Source organism: Vicugna pacos, chromosome 9 (assembly GCF_048564905.1).
Source record: "Vicugna pacos chromosome 9, VicPac4, whole genome shotgun sequence".
NCBI classification, from domain to species: domain Eukaryota; kingdom Metazoa; phylum Chordata; class Mammalia; order Artiodactyla; family Camelidae; genus Vicugna; species Vicugna pacos.
The window spans coordinates 65,416,466-65,431,998 of NC_132995.1; the positions used below are offsets into that span (position 1 = coordinate 65,416,466).

Consider the following 15,533-nt stretch of genomic DNA (forward strand, 5'->3'; position numbering starts at 1 on the left):
AGTAATACTCTTCCCCCCTCCCCAGTTTCTGTTACTTAAGCTCAGCTCGGTTTTTAACCTTCCATTATCATCCCATCCACATATTTATGCAAACATATAAACATTTCATTGTAAAACCATTTATACATATGCATATTGTATAATATACTATACTTATATACTATGCTATATATAGCATTTATTCTTTTGACTTTTTGTGTGTGTTTGGCTACTCTCTTACATAATTAATTAAACAAATAGATATTTGAGTATCTACAATATTCCTAGCATGATTTTAAGCTTCTGGGAGCACAGCAGTGAGCAGAACAGATATGTAGAGTATGCATTCTACTGGGATAGACAGAAAATAAATATGAATAAAATAGAAGATAATATTTGAGAAAAAGAAAAAAAAATGGAAAAGGGGAATACAAAGGTGTGGGTTAAGGGTTGGTGATTTTGGATAGAGTGACCAAAAGGAACCTCATCAAGAAAATGATAATGGAATGAAGCAATGATGGAAGTGAGGGAGAGAGCCATGTGGATATCTGGAGGAAGAGCATTCTGAGCTAATGGGAGCAGTGTATACAAAGGCTCTGAGCTAAGAGTGCTCTTGGTGTGTTTGAGGAGCAGCAGGGTGGTGATTGTGGAGAATGAACGGGGGACTTGATTCTGTAGGCATTTAGAAGTTCTCAGAGACGTTGGCTTTTACTCTGATTGAGATGGAAAGATACTGGGGGGTTTAGGATTGACGTGATTGGGCTAGCATTTTAATAGGATACTGTTTCCACCTTGTTGAGAACAGAGTGTATGGAGCAAGAGTGGAAGCAGAGAAGCAAATCAGAAAGTTCTTCTAATCATCCAAGTGGTGAAGGAGGGGAGAAGGGGTTTGATTCTAGAAGGTAGAGTTCTACGTTACCTCATTACTACTTTCTCTGCCCCAGCCCTGGCGTCAGACATCAGATTCTGGAAGCAGGATCTTTGGTTCCTTTCGATGGGTCAGGGTAGATATCAAGACCTGGACACTATGCTCATTGATCCTGGGCCATTTCAGTGGACGGAAAATAGATACTTAACTACTTTTTAAAATTCCATTCATTCCTACTAAGATTTCTTATTCTAATTCCAACCACAGGGTTCTTTCTTGCCTTCCCACATTCCCAATTTGTATTTTCTTTCTCCCACAGTGAGAGTTTGCATCCAAAAAATATCAGTATACTTACTATGGCTCGATCTCATAATATACACAAAATAGTTTGAGAGTCACTGCACCTACACCACTAAAAGACAAATCTACTAAACTGAGCTGAAAATTTCTACACAAGTCTCTGTCTCTGGACTGAGGGTATCTAACTGAAGTGCTATGTACAGATGTTACTTGGATTCGTTTCTTTTTTCCCTACGTGGCTATATAATCCATTTGTTCTGCTGTTTAATTTATTTGTTTCTGTTTGTATTCAATTTTAGTTTGTTCCAGTTCATTTTGATTTAATTTAATAATTTTAATATGTAAAATATTAGATTGTTTCAACATCAAAATTATACAAAGAGCTATTCTCAGCGAGGTGCTGCTGCCTACCACCTGATTCCCATACACCAATTAGCCAATTACATTAGTACTTAGTATATCATTCCTGGATTTCTTTTTGCAAAAATAAACAGATGTATGTATATGTGTCCCTCTACTTTTTCCTATCTAAGAGGGAATAAAGTGTACTTACATATTGTACACTGCATTTTTACTTAACCATATATACTGGAAATCATTCCACATTCGTTCATAGAAACCATCTTCTCTGTAGAGCTGTGAGCACGCCATTGGGTGGATGAGCCAGAGATCACTCAATTAATTTCTAGGTATGAGCATTTAGGTCGTTTCCAATATTTTGCAATAACAAAAAATGCCTCAGTATAAAACCTTATGCGTACGTATCTCCTTATTTTGGGGGATACAGTATCAGAGTAAATTCCTAGAAGTAGGATTGCTGGACCAAAGGGTAAAGGTAAACATAGCTTTGTAAAATACTGCCAAAATAGCTTCCAGGGGAGTTTTCTATTTTTCATTCCCACGAGCAATGTCTGAAAGTGCCTGTCTTCCCACAGCTGCTCAGACAGCATGTTGGTAAACTTCGAATTTTTGTAAACTTGATAGTATCTCAGGGTTGTATTAATTTGCAAAACTAACATTTTGACTTGAGCAATTAGGAGACAGGAGATTTCTATTAACTGCATTGTGGAATATTGTTTTTTAAAAAGAGAGTTTTGTAGTCATTATCTCAGTTTTGGACACATTAATTTTAAGTCCTCTATTGGACATGCAATTGAACTTGTTGAGTTGAGAGTTGATACCTAACTGTAGAGTTTAGGGGGACGGTATGGATTAGATACAATTTTATGATATAATTGTATGATATTTACATGCTTTTTAAACTTTAGATCACCAAAAGAATGCATTATTCAGAAAAGAAGTACAAAAGTTCAGCCCGTGGCCTCTCTCACATTAAGAAATCGAGGAAATGATGAAGGAAGAGCCAGATCAGAAAATTGGGAAAGAATATTCAGAGAGGCAGACAAACACGGAAATCTGATGTCCTGGGAGCCACATACAGAAAGTGTTTAAAGGTGGAGAGACATATGTTACAAACAGGTTGAATTATTTGAAAACTCACCATGGAGTTTAGTAATCTGGAGGTCTTTAGTGACTTTGATAAGAGCAATTTTTGTGGGTGCTGTAGTGAAAGACTGACTGGATTGCTTCAAGAGATAATTGACAGGAAAAAAAATGTGCTGGAGACTGGTAGCATAGACTACTCTTTCAAAACTTTTTACTATGAGTGAAGTAAAGAAATTGGGAGCAAATTAAGTATCTCAAGAATAGACACTATGTCTTTACGCTTTTTGGTATCTTCAGAGCACTTTATTTCTAAGAACATTTTTATAATACAAGTATACACTCTGGGTTGAAAATGTTTTCCAGTGGGAATATCCCTTGTGATTTCCCAGAAAGAGTGAATATGTTGGGTTTTTTTGTTTTCAATCAGAAGTCTTTTATTCTTAATATTCAGAAAGATGCAGACACAATTAATTCCGGTCAGAGACTGAAACTTGGATATGTTGCCTCCTCATTAGGTTGACATGAATTCCTTACTGTTGGATTGATTTTTCAAACCATGCTATTTTTTGTTGTCAGTTGTAGTTACAACAGAATATGAATGTTTTTAACTTACTCAGGGAAATGCTTTATAATTTTTGGAGAAGCGGTGTATCATACTTGAAAAAACACTGAACAAAAGGTGAAGGACATTCAGTTTCCTTGAATACACAGACCTATTGTTGACATATTCTCTCAACCAAATGACCATCCTTTTCCTTCTTTGATTCGTTACTCATTACCATTATTTTACCAAATTTATTTGAAATGTTGATGTAAAAAACTCTCCCAAGTAGACATGCCTTACATTTTTCCATTCAGATTTTTATTTTGAACATAGCATTGTTTTATGCAATTACCATACATTATCATAACCCTCCCCCCAAATTATCATCCATAGAGAGTATTTGTCTTTTGAAGATCTCACCAAAGTCACAGATAGGACTATGGGACTGACCTGCTACCATTATCTTTGGAGAAGGCCATCAAATCCCTCTAAATTAGACCTATGTAGGAGAGCAAAATTTGTCACTCCAAAAATCTGTCTCTTTGGCCTGTGGATTATCTCAAGCTGAAAACAATCAAGGCCCAAAAGACTCTGACTTCTCCCATCTGCCTAAAAGAATGTAGACAGAGGACCTGCTCCAGGAAGGCAGGCATCACCACAGACAATTGCAGTATGAACTGGATATGCAGACAGGGAGGAACCCAGCTAAGTCTGCTGGTTAAAATTCCTCTGTGTGCCATTGTCTCCGCAGGGCTCAGCAAACATTTGTTTATCAAACACTTATTTGCCTTTTCATCTCCATGTGAATTGCCTTCCCCCACCTTTGAAGTCCCAAACCATTTTCCCAACATCCTCTTTTGTCTTTAGCTGAAGATCATATCTAAACTGAGGGTTTTGGACGTTTCGGCAGGTTATTCAGTTTTCCTGGGTCTCTTCCATGTGCACATGTTTTTAAACTTTTATATGTCTTCCTCTTGTTAATTTATCTCATGTCAATTTAATTTTTATACCAGACAAGGGGACCTAGAAGGGTAGAGGAAAATTTCTTCCTCCCTATCACCTCTTACTACTAATAAAATACCTTTCAACTGAGGGTGTCAATGTACTTTACTGAGTAAATGGATACAGGAAAGTAATTTAAATTTTAGTGAAACCATATCTCAAGCAACTAAGCAAAGAAAATGCTCAATATTGGGGAAATTTTTAAGTTAGAAACCATTGTACTGTGTTCATTTATTAATTTCACAAATATTTAAGAAATTTTGTTGTGTAATTTCTCCTTTGAAAATAAGTATTTCATTCAATTTACTTTTATCTTATTCATTATCAGTGGAGGTAAAATCTTTGGCATATTTGACTATATTGGGTCTGTTTAGTGCCAACAGGATTTCCTACTTCTCTGTCTAAAGGTTGACTATCCACGGTAGAATCAGTAGTAAAGGTAAAATATCATGTATCTTCTTTGGTAAGTACTTGTTTATCTATCTGTCTGTCTGTCTATCTATCTATCTATCTATCTAACTATTAGCAAGCCACATACATGAAAAGCACTAACAATTTAAAATAAGCCAGTCATTATTAAATGCTTACTCTATGCAAAGTACTTTGCTAAGTACTTTTATTCTTAAAATTCTTTAGAATTCTTTGCATTCTTTTATTTAACCCTCACAACAACCCTATGAAGTAGGTACCGGCATTAGTTCTTCTGTAAAGATGTGAAAACTGCTATCCAAAGAGCTTAAACACTTGTTCAAGGTCAACATAACTAAAACTTGAACTCAGTGCTCTCTAACTCTGCAGCCCACATTCTCAGCCGTGGGTTCGGAGAGACAGGTAAATTAGTTTCTTGCTTTTGAGACAATTGTGGTCTAGAGCTATGAGAATCATGATGACAGTAAGGTCAGAAATTCTCTGTTGGTGAAGGCAAGAGAAAGAATTAGCATTTTCATGAACTGATTCACAGAGATTAGTTTCTGCCCATTGAATACTTTTTTTTTAAATGGAAATACTACTGTGTGACAGGCACCTGCTAGGTACCAGAAAAATGGTGATAAGTGGCCTGCCTCTAGGCAATCTGCCTTGAATCCAGTGTCCTATCTGTGACTGTGAGATGCCAGTGGAGCTCATTTCCAGGCATTTTGGTCCTCTGGGGATTCTCTGTTTGGCCTTCTCCAGCCCCCAGTGGTTGGTTTACAAGGATGCATCATGGAGATGGGCTGAATCTCCCCCTCATTTTGACTAAATTTTAGGCAGGTTTCTTCCAGACTATAGACCCCTGACCTCCCTTTTTTTAGAGCACTTACTTTAGAAAACATAAGATTGTCAATTCTTTCTCTGCTCCTTTGAGATGTAAATCTTATACAACCCAAGAATGTTTTCCTCAAGGATCCTTGACCAACCTTCTTTTAAAGTCCTCCAGTACTTTTCTATTAGCTCATCTCAGTGCTGAAGAATCCTCTAGCCTTTTGTGTCAACAGAGTTGAGTTCTTTCTCTCACCTCCATTGCAATGGTCTTTGAATAAAGTCTTCCTTGCCTGTTTAATCCATGTGGTGCAACTTTTTTTTTTTTGACACATGTGCTGTGGGCATGGTAGAACCAGAAAAAACAGGATATAAAAGCAGTGATAAAGACAATCGGAAGGAAGGAGTTCTCATTATATATGTGACTTGAGCCAGAATCCATGGAATCCTGAACAAACCCCTTCTAGCAAAACGAATTTCTATTGCTGAAATAATATTAATTGAAACCATAGAATACTAGAGCTGAAATGGACTCTTGATATTGTTAAGTCCAGTTTCTTCAGTTTACAATGAAGAAACAGGTCGCCTGCCCATATGATCAGAGCTGTATTGTAAAGCTGGTCTTCTAACAGTCAGTTCAGCCCATTTGGGGCAGACCTGTGTTTTATATCTATCATTTGAGAATCTTCAGGCTACTAGTCACAAAAGCACATCTTATATACCTAAGATATTTTCCCTACTTTGATAGATTCGCTAACAGTCAAGGGGGAGAACTATGTACATTGTCATAATCTCTCTTATACCAATAAAAATACTTGAGCTAATGTCTTGGATCTAATATGAAGTTCTATATCATATACAGCCTCATTATTTGAATTAAGATCTACCAGTCAATGCCCTATCTGGTCTTAATTTTAAAACATCCAATTTTGCTTCAAGCTGTTAGGAAAATTAAAATGTATTATTTTTAGGTTTTACAGCATTTTCAACTAGTTCGTTGTCACAAGATGAATATTGCAGTCTATCAGTTTTTTTATTCATGATGCTATTTAAATAAATATCAGGTTTTTGTATGTGCTGTTCAAATTCTCATTATCATGCAACAAAGCCTTTCCAAAGTGCCCAAGGTTAGTGCTTTTGTTAGAACCCAGGAGATTCAAAAACATAGAAAACATAGCTAGAATCATGAGAAAGTTAACTGAACCTATATTTGGAAAAAATATATATAATTAAAAAAATGAACATCAAGGTCACATCACCAGATTTAGCCATCATCAGACTTGAGTCACTAAAGATTAAATAAAGCTCATCGAGATTAATTCATAGCAATACAATATTTATCTCTGTGTGGTCAACTGCCTTAGCACCTGGTGCAAAACGTTTCACTTGAGGAATGTCTTGGGTCAAAGAAAACGTTTGGAGTTGTCTGGGTTCCAGAGTTGTTTAAAACAAATGGAATGCATAAATTACTGCTTATTTTTTCTTGTAAAAAAAATAAAGAGTAAAGAAATGAAATGGCTGTACCGTCAAGCCAAGCACAGGCTACTCTGCTCCTGAGTTGAAAGGTTTATGACTCGTTTAAAAGTGCTTGTTGTTGAAGACTAGAGCTCAGTGGGAAGGACATTTTGATTATCAGTTTCAAAAAGCGTCAGTTCATCTACTTAGTGTTGTAAGCGGAAAGAAAGTGCCACGCGGCTGCTGTACTGCGCGCGTAACTAACGGTTAAGTACTTACTCTTTCAGCTGGCCTAGTAACTCTTCGCCTTTGGAAATACAGAAAGATCAGAACGTTTACCTTGTTAAGGAGCTGAAGCGCAGGGTAACTGACCAGTCACGTTTGACCTCCTTTCCCCTGAGTGAGGGTTCTCCGTGCCTCGAGCAACACCGAAGTCCTTCCCCTGTGTTTCTGTTGAATCATTATCTGTAGTCCTGATGCAAGTTCACAAATTCCTTATCTGCAATTCAGGAATTTGAAAGTTTATTCATCCCTTGAAGGTTTTGGGAAAAGCCTCTTCGGTGGCAAACCCTGATTTCAACAGATGTGACATGATTTCTACTCTTTTTTTTTTTTAACAAACTTTAGTGTGAGTATTAATTTATTTTATTTATTCTTCTTCTCTAGACTTGTGTGTGGACGTGACATATAATATGGTACAGGGGCTGCGTGATCTTCCTAAAATCTGAAAATTCCTGATTTCTAAAACCCAACTAGTCCACAGTTTTCTTTTTTTTTTTTAATATATTTTTATTAAAGTATAGTCAGTTTACAGTATTGTGTCAACTTCTGGTGTACAGTACAATTCTTCAGTCATATAGGAACATACATATATTCGTTCTCATATTCTTTTTAATCATAAGTTGCTACAAGATATTGAATATAGTACCCTGTGCTATACAGTACAAACTTGTTGTTTATCTATTTTATCTATAGTAGCTAGTGCCTGCAAATCTCAGCCTCCCAGTTTTTCTTTTAGGGAATTACAAACTTCTGTCGCACACCCAGGCAGCTACGGTTAATGTTTGGGCTCCCTCTTCTAGAGTGTGGAGTTGTGGCTGGGGTGGTTGCCCATCCAGCCGTTACATTTTCCAGCCTCTCTTCCAGCAGATGTCATCACATGACTAGCTGTCCCCAGTAGAATATGAGCATAAGTGAGAAATGTCACTTCTTGGCCAAGACTTTCTCAAGAAGCAGGTGGGGCAGGTGGGCGGGCTGGCTGGCTTGCTTGCTTGCTTGCTTGCTTGCTTGCTTGCTTTCTTTCTTTCTTTCTTTCTTTCTTTCTTTCTTTCTTTCTTTCTTTCTTTCACCTTTCTTTCGCCTTTCTTTCCCCTTCTGCTGGCAGGAAGCAGAGGACTGACTCCAAGGCCCAAGGAGAAGGCAGAACCACAGGGTGGGAGGAACCTGGGTCCATGACTCACTAGCGGGAGAAAGCTACTCACTGCCCAGAGACGGCCGCATTGCATTGCTAAGTGAGTAAGAAATCAGTTTCTTTACTGTAAAAGCCTGAATTTTTAGCGTTTGTTACAGCACCGTAGATAAATATATGTTCTATCTTGTCATTATGGGTTGTTTTCTGATTATTGAAAATACGTAATTACTATCTCTGAGTAGATTACACATTTTGTGAGGAAAGTTATTGTGTTTTATGCATGTATCTAGTCAATTGTACCAGAAAAGAGGTACGATAAAGAGACTGCTTTTTTTTATATAATTGATAGAATTATCTGAACTTTGGAAATTGAGAAATTGTGTTAAAATGTAGTGTCATTAACAAGTTGTGTAGCTTTGAACATTCCACGATCTTTTTGAGCCTTGGTCTTGATGCAACAGAAACAATGATATTTGCGTGGAGGACCTTTATTACAATTACAGCATATGGACTAGAAACATCTAGCAAATATCAGTTAGCTTTGCAAAAAGTTGTGTTCAACAAGTATAATGTTTTATACTTTGGTGCTCTAAAATGCCTTCTGAAAGACAAAACAGTAACCACTGGAAATATATAGTAACTTGCAACTTATTATTTTATATCATTTTATTGACATGACAACTTTGAGAGGTTAGCAGTATTATTATTACAATAAAAAACTAAGTGGCTCAGAAGTTCTTCAAACTCATAAATAAGTATATCAGAGGTGGAAGCTAATTCTTCTGACATCAAATCCCATGCTTCTTCCACCACAACAAAATCTTAAAATAGACAGGTTCTCCTTTTTCTTTTCTATTCTTGGGCAAGTATTTGCAGAAACTACTTCAATATTGCTATTTTGCTTGTATAAACCCAGGAATAACTGCATAGACTGGGTATAAATCTTAAGCACATATTTATCTATGCGTCTGGGCATGGATTTGCTTGGTCAGCATAAGAAAATCTATCGATCACTTCTCTGGTTTATTAGAGCAGGTCTGTTGAAGTTGTGAAGGTATTTATAAGAATTATAACATCTTTGAGTACTTAGCACATACTAGATACTCTTGTCAAAGTTTTACATACATTAATTCGTTTTATATTCACAACAACCCTATGAACTAGTTAATGTAACTGTAGCCATTTTACATATGAGAAGACTGAGGCACAGCACCATGAGGTAACTTTTTCAAGGTCACATGGCTGGAAGTGGCAGATCCAGGGTTCCGACTTCCTGTGCCCAGATCCTGTACTATGAACCAGGACATCAAGTCTCTCAGCATGTGCCAATATATACGTAACTGATGATAATTTTTTGTTCTACTCAATCAATGAAATGGAATGTACAGCTTGATGCCAAAATTGAGTGTCTAGGGTGGAATTCTGAAAGTCTTGGAAATTGACTTTGGATCTAGAACATTGCAACCTAACCATATTTTTATATGTATTTTATCAAAACTGGTCTCTGTCTCAATGAATATTGGAGACTCACGTTCCATAGCAAGTCCTAACAGGGGGAAGGATGTTTAAAGGCAGAGTGGGAGAGGAATTCAGGGGCAGGAGAGGCCCATATTTGGAGGTAAAGAGACATAGAGGTAAGAGAAACAGAGGAAAATGGACACAGATTGGGGACCCAGATGCCACAAGAGTCAGCAGAAGGAATGGCTGACACATGACATTGACAAAACTGGAGGGAGAGGATTCCCGCGTTAAACACGGTGCGTGGGATCCGGGAAACGAGCAAGAAGAGACGAGGAAAATAATGCTGAGTGTGTTAGTTCCCCTGCAGAAGAGCTGTGACTTCATCACTGCCTTGAGTGCTGCTTTCTTCCACTGAGTTTTCACGGCCGTGGCTATCACCCCATCCCATACTCCCATGAGATGTCCTCACAGGCGGGTCCTTCGGAAAAACTCGCAAAATTGCTAATACTATAATGCTGATATGTTTCTGCTCTTGAGATTTTTCAGGGTTCTTTCAGACACTCAATCGCCGTATACCTTTAGCGAGTACCTTTCTCATGTTTTGAAATTGTCTATCCTTTATTTAGCTCTCTGTCCTCTTTTGTGCATGAATGTAGGAGGTCTTACAGTAAATTAAAGGGCAAACTCTGGGAGCCAGACAGATGTGGATTATAATCTTTGCCCATCCACTTTCTAGCCTTGTGACCTTGAGCATGTTACATAACCTCTCTAAATCTTAGTTACATCATTTGTAAGCTGGGGAATAATAAAAGTACCCACTTCATAAAACTGCAGTGATAGTTTAATGAAATAATGTTTGTAAATCACTCAGTGCAGTGCCTGGCCCATAATTAGTGCTCAATAAATACAGACTCTTATTAAACTGATGGTGCACTTTGTGAAGTTGATTTACCTTTCAGAATGAGCAATGTCACTCTCTTCTTGCTGGCAGGAATGAGCTCACCAATATATTCTAGCAGTGCCACTGTTGCCTGGGCCAAAGTCCAGTGACTGGAATGGGTCTGAGGAGAAGTTGGCTGAGTTGGCCGAGTCCAGTATGAGACACTGAATGGGTGGGATCTGGGAAGCTCCCCCTGGTTGAGCCCAAAGAAACACCGCCCCTATCTTAGTGAAACATGCCCCGCCAAAGGAATAAAACACAGAATAGTTTGAACCAAGAGCAATTAAGTACAATGACAGATGTGAGCCTGCGGCCGCCAGCCAATGTGCTAGAGACGTACTCACTCCAGGCAGCAAAGATCCCATGGTTCAAATTTAAACAGAGAGGAAGCGTTGCAAGAAGCATCGCAAAGCCTGCATTGTACAGAAGCGTGAATGAGACGCTTTTCACCCCAAGCCTTGAATGAATTGAGTATAGTTTCAGAGAGAAATAATGTGAAGGGGAAAATCCTTTTAGGTTTTCTGTTTTCCTTCCTTTAATTGTTAAATAACCCAAATTCTCAGCGAGAGAAAAAAATATCCCCATTCCCTGGCCCTACGGTGGATGTGAGACCAAGAAGTGATTGTTAAATATTTACACCCTTGGGCTTCATGTGAGCGATTACAATCACTTCAAGCCCACAGGCCTCCGTCAATTTTATGAATGTCATTAATCTCGTCTCTTCACCATCGTGGCCTTCGGTTTTTGCTCTCTCCTCCACCTTGCTTGTCCTTGATGGTAAAGAGCAAGGCATGTTCCCTCTCAGAGAGGGAGAGGAGCCTCTTCCCTTCTCCTGATCAGCACAGGTCCGCTCTGTAGACACTTCGTGGGTCAGTTTTCCTGCGAATTCTCATCACTACTTTTACCGAAGCGTTTGGAACTAAGGCATCTTCCTTTCCTTTGCCACAAACATTTTACCTTTTAAAAACTTTAAAAGTGACATCTCAGGGTTTCCTTGGGCACCAGGGGAGGACAGAGCTAAAAGAAAAGGCTTGGCTGTGGATTAAGTAAGTTTGAGGAGTCGGGGTTAGGAATGGATCTGCCAGGGGGATAGAAAGTCGTTGCTGCCAAGTTCACAGGCTTGAAACCTGAATGGCAGAGTACAGATTCAGGGAGCCACAACTATTGATTAACCTAGAAGCTGTGCTTTGGTCATTCCTACATTTATCACTTATTTGCTCATTTAATAAGCATTTATTAAGCTCCTACTCTGTACAGAATTCTAAGGATGAAACAGTGAATCCTGCAGATGCTCTGACCTTCTAGCACTTTTCATTTGGGCTAGGAAGGAGACCTAGAAAAAGGCACCGTTAATTCTCACTAGACGCTCCGTAGCTTTACTTCAAGAGGAGGGAGGACTTTGAAACGATGAGATATGCTGGTGTTCAGCTGCCCTGCGCGGCCAGTGGCTAAGTGGCAGCCGCAGAGTCGCCACCGGAGCGCGAAAGCTCTCCCGGGAGGGCGATCACACATGTCGTTTTGCCTGGGGGTGGCTTTGGTTTATACCTTTTGTACCAGGTGAAGCTGTTAATCCAGCCCCTTTCACTGTCCCAAGTGAACGGCTGGTTTCTGGCAGCTCCTTTGCCTCTCTTAGTACTGGACGCTCCTCTGTCTCTTGCTCTCTGGCCCTCACTTTTCCCCCGCCCCACAGAAAAGAAGGGAGTTCAGGGCAGGACCCTCTACCCTGAACCCCCAAGGTGAGAACTGTCAGAGGACGGAAGAGGAGTGGTGGGAAAGTTTAGCTCTGGGGTTGGGAGCTGACCTTGAACTGAGGAAAGGGCTGAAGGGATGCGCAATATAAGTCTTCTTTAATTAGCCTTTGCTCCGGGTTTCCTTGTATGTTTTGTGCAGAACATTTATATAACATATTATAGATAGTCCATGAATGCAGAGAGACTTCTGGTCATTTATGCTTAGTAAATGCTGTATTAAGCAAAGATAAGCAGGTTTCTTTCCTCAGGATTTCTTGTAGCCTTTAAGGTGCTGGACCAGCACGTGATGTCTGCACCGTGCTGTAACCCATGCGCTGTGTGCCCAGCCTGAGCTCCCCCGCTCTGGAGCCCTCTGCTCAGGGAGCATCTGGCAGGGTGGGCACTCCTTTCAGGAGGCCCAGCTCTGGGCCCTGAGCTCCAGAGGTTGCTGCCTGTAGAGAAAAGTTTTCTTTAATCATCCACGGGCCGCCCTTTAGTGACCTTACTGGACTTTCCACTCAGCTGCCACATGTCTCTGGCTGTTGTTGCTTTGTTTGTTTTTCGGAATGGTCAGTGGACCTGAAAAATGTTTGCATAAGGAAGTCTAGATCTCTCATCCTCTACTTAAGGAAATGGAAGCACAGAAATATGAAGTAAAGAGCCCCATTAAAAAAAAATCAAAGTTTATTATTTGTCACTGTGAGTTCCCCTTGGGCTGTTACCCACGGTCAGTATAGGGCAGCAGACGACTGCTCGGGGAGGGAGTCCGGACACCTGGATCTTCATACTTTGCCATTGACTACTTAGTCATGGGACTTCACAAAAGCCCAAGGTGGCCAGTTTTTCTTCATTATAATGAAGGCATTGTGGGATTTAGCTGTGTTGGCTGTTTTTTAGTTCCAAATTCCATGTTTTGATATTATAAGCTTTCTTTTGTGCCCGGTATGTAGATGATTCTGGAACAACAAGGACTAAGCAGTTCGCTTTGGCGTGAATGACGTCAGGAGCAGAGGTGGGGTCCTAGAGGTGACCTTGTCAGTGTCTTGGTCCACTAACCCCTTTCGACAGAGCTCTGCCTTCGTTTTCACGTCCTTTGAAGTTTCTCAAGGTACAAAGTAACTCATAAAAAGTTCAGCCTGATGCCCCGTGCCAGTATTTCTCCCACAGAGGGGTCTCCAGTTGCATTGCAGACTGCAGACTTGAACATATCATAAAAGCTCAGTGACACCACCCCCCCTCCAGATTTAAGAAATTCAGGTCAGAATATAATGAAAGTAGATGTGATGTTCTCAAGAGAGTGGAAAGACTGAACATATTAATGACTAGTCCTCCTTCCTCCAGAGCTCTCTCCCACTAAAGATCAAGTCCCAGCCTTTCTCTAATATTAATGAATTACTTTCAAAATTTATACGGATAAATAAATCACTCAGCGAATCATGAAACACTGAAAACAGGAAAGGGGCGGTCTGACAAACCCAAGCCTTGCAACTGCTTTGATTTATTTTGTCTATGCGCCGGAGGGCCAACACAGGTCATTTTCCCGTGTGAGGGTAATTATCCCAGATTGGCCATCCTGGGCGAGGACCCCCGGAGCTGCTGGCTGACCTTGCACCTTTATCTCTGAGTTCGTGTCAACGCACTGCTGGAGAGAAATCCTGTGTCGCAGAGAACTGCTGTCTTCTTCCCCCACACTTGCTTGGGATCGCTTGCTTTGTTTCATTCTCCAGAAGAATTAAAAGCAGGTAGTAAAAAGTCAAGAACCTAAAAAATAGTCCACTCAGTTAAGTTAAGCTTCAGATTCCAATGCTGTGTTTTGGTCATAGCCAAGATCTAAGTCTGCCTGGATCTAAGTGAGGGCAGATACTTTAAACCCTAAAATTGTCATGTGTCTGGGGCCTGAGGTATAAGTGGCTAATAAAAAGTCAACTTGGATTAGCGAGAAGCCACTCTCTAATAGAGCTGATGTGCAATCAAGCGGATCAGTAGAGGGGCTATGAAACTGATCTTCTCTTACAGCCAAAGGGGCATTTCAAAGAGAGCCAAATGCTTTAGAGGAATTTCAGAAAGCCGCATCTCGCAAACACAGCTTAATGCCTTCTGTAACTGGTTGGGGACGTGCCCAATTGTTTGAGATGGCCTCGTTTTCTTCTTTAACTTTTGATTTTGTTCTGCTCGCTCTTTCTTTGTAGCTCTATATTACATTTACAAAAATGAAACCTTGTACGTACACACTGTTCGGTGACCTGCTCATTTCGTGTAGTGGTAATCGTGACTTTGGGCCATTTTGCTCCAGGTATTATAGCTCAGGGCTGAAGCACGAAACTGCCTGGGTTTGAACCCCAAATCTTTCACTTATGAGCTTTGCGCCTTTGAACAAGTTACTGTACACAGCTGTGCCGCACTGTCATCGTCTAGAAAATGGGGATGCTAATAGTGCCTTACTTATAAGGCAGTGACGAGAATTAAATGGTGTGAGGTCTGATGTAGGTGACATGCATACATCTGTCATTTTTTCCTAATCTCCAAGTCACTTTTCATTTTATGCATGTACCCTAACTTATTTAATCATTCTGCAGCTGATGGTCATTTGAGTTATTTCTTAATATTTTTTTTCTTCATGGGGAATATCTTCTGTGCACCTTGGGGCTTCTAACTCTTAAGATCCTTTTTCATATTTAATCATTGTCTTCTCTTATAAATATTCAACTGTATTCCTTCCCTTTTCATCTCCCCTGCCCATCACACTTTCTATCTGTAATTAAAATAGGGAGTGATTTTCTGACTATAGAGACAGCGATCAGTTCACATATGTGCTCTTTTAAAAGGTCCATTGTCTAGAGGCTTTGAGTGTTGCCATCCATGCATTTAACTATCGCCCAGTGAGCTCACCCCATTCCTTTACTTAGGTCACAATGAGAGCAGAAGTGGACATCTTCTTAGCAGTTTATTCTTACCATCAAATAATCTCACTCTTCATCTATCACATTTCCAGCTGACATTTCAAATTAGGGGTCACTCCGCTTCTGACTTCTATAACTCCACTCCTACTACTCTTTCTTGACCACTTCTCTCTCCCATGTGTGCTGGGAATAGGTTAAAGCAGATAAATGAGATACAGTCCTCTGTAGGAGGGAAGGCAGCAGATACGGCTGGACTCC

The 15,533-nt window shown here is 39.8% G+C and overlaps 1 long non-coding RNA gene across 1 annotated transcript in view; it reads left to right on the forward strand.

The window, feature by feature from the left end:
• The first annotated feature begins 7,393 nt into the window (after positions 1-7,393).
• The window catches only part of LOC140685420 (uncharacterized), a 231,485-nt gene continuing 223,345 nt past the window's right edge, over positions 7,394-15,533 (forward strand). The window contains exons 1-2 of the long non-coding RNA XR_012075942.1: positions 7,394-7,461; positions 8,218-8,344. This is a non-coding gene — a long non-coding RNA (uncharacterized lncRNA). The remainder of the gene's footprint in view (positions 7,462-8,217; positions 8,345-15,533) is intronic.